Source organism: Aplidium turbinatum, chromosome 13 (genome assembly GCF_918807975.1).
Source record: "Aplidium turbinatum chromosome 13, kaAplTurb1.1, whole genome shotgun sequence".
Taxonomy (NCBI): domain Eukaryota; kingdom Metazoa; phylum Chordata; class Ascidiacea; order Aplousobranchia; family Polyclinidae; genus Aplidium; species Aplidium turbinatum.
The window spans coordinates 2792979-2795255 of NC_137484.1; positions in this window are offsets into that span (position 1 = coordinate 2792979).

Genomic DNA, 2277 nt, shown 5'->3' on the forward strand with positions numbered 1-2277 from the left:
CTACAGTATGTTATGTTTGAATCAGTATGCCTCATCTTGCTTTGCAATAAGCTTACAATTTGCAGTATTCACATTGCATTCTTCAACTTAGAAATTATGTGGATGCTATCACTCTGAAAACTGTCTATTACAGTCTTATATATTCTCATCTTCAATACTGCATATCCAGCTGGGGTGGAGCCTGTGACAGTGCACTGGATCACTTATTTAAGCTACATAAAAGAGTTGTTAGAATCATGACATTCAGCAACTATACAGCTCACACATTGCAACTTTTCCATAAACTACAGCTGTTAAATATACAAAAAATTTATAAACTAGAGATAGCAAAATACATGCACAGAGTCCATTTAAATTTATTACTAGAAACAGAATGTGATATCTTCCGCAGACTATCGGAATGCCACTTACACAATACTCGCCAATCATCCAGTAGTAACTATTTTGTATCAAGGGTGCGTACTGAATTGGGTAAAAAGCAGATGTTAATCAGGGGTCCTAAAATATGGCATGAGGTTCCAGGCGATCTCAAAGGTCTTTCTCCAACTTCTTTTAAAAGAAAATTTAAATGCTACCTTCTTGATTTAAACGACACTGTAAACTGTTTTATATATAATTACATTATTCTATTTGCTCAATGCTCACATCTTTGGTAAACGTTACTTTTGATTTTTTACTGATTAAAATTGTCAATTGATATCTCTTAAACTCCACAATTAATTCATGCAGTAGCACGGTAGTAAACCTGCTTAGTTTTTTTAGTTTTTTTTTTTTGCCTAATAAAAACATGTGTATCTATATCAGCAAATGCTTGATTCTTTGTATGATTGTTTGTGTATTTACTGTATATGTTACTTAGACCTACATCACCTAGTTTGAGGTGGCTGCTGACTAGATGATCGCTTGGTCTTTTCGCAGTCTCTTCGTCATATGACACACAGCAGATTATTGCATATTTTGTATTCTTTTCATGTTTGTGTTTGTGACAAATAAATAAACTGACTGACTGACTGACAGTACTTACTGCAGAATATAATTACTACATTTTGTTGTTAAATGACCTGTAACTCCATTCGGTGGTCTGCTACTATTTGGTGAGTCCGATTCGGTGAGTTCCTAACCTCTAACCCTTAACCCTAAAACGGCAATGATAATTAGGCTACGGTAAAAATTGAAAAAATCCCCCGTTAAGGGATCGGACTCACTGAATCGGACTCACCGAATCGGACTCACCAAAACGGGCCATTCCGCCCATTCGGACGGTCAGACCAAGCTATTTTTGGCAGCTAATGGCCTGAGGTGTAGACTTATTCCATCCACACTTTCATTTTCTAATAACGTTTGATATAAAAACGTTACGAGGTTGCTTTTTTCGCAAAGTTAGAGCAAAATTATTGACAAACTGGTGAAAAATTTAGGTGGACACATACTTTACCAGTTTTTGCTATTGCTTTTTTGCAAAAAGTAAATTGTTGCTAAAAAGTTTTTTTGCTAAAGGTATGGATGGAACCCGTCAGTCCGAATAGGGTTAACATAGCCTTTTAGTTTTAAAAAAAAAATAAAAAGCAAACAATACATATTTATCACGCAGAAGACATAGCCTAACTAATAAAACACGTTATCATAATTGAAAGACACCAGTACCGCTACCACACAGTAAAAATAGCAGCACTGCAAAGATGCAAATACTAGAGAATGTGGTCAATCATGCTTTTAAAGGTTAAATAGTTTCCTTTCTGATTACCGTATGTTATACGGCAGCGTTTAAATGTTTTTAACTGAGGTTATCCATAACGGAATTTTATGAATTTTATTGAAACATTATATTAAATTGTTTAATTCGTGTAGTTTTAGTTTGCTTAAAACATCATTAATGTGTATTCTTCTTGTTCTTGTAATGTATGAGGTAATTGAGATATTAATGTGTGTAATGTATGACAACAGAAGATAATGTCAGCTACTTTGAGCAATATGCCAACCCATCAATAATGAAATTGGAAAATTTTTGGCTAGATTATAGGGTGTCTGAGTAGTCATTTATGTAGTAGTAGAGTGCAGGGATGTAGCTATCAAGCAAATATATAACAAAACAGTTGCTTGTTGTAGTGATTGACAGAAAAAAAACAATATAATGCTTACCGGTATGAGAAAATGAATAGGGTAGCCTATCTTAATAGGCTACTTATGTTGGCCATCACAATTACCCATATCTATTATTATCACATAAATTCAGCAACTGTATTATTGTAATTACGTTTTGCTGTATTTTGAAGAGAA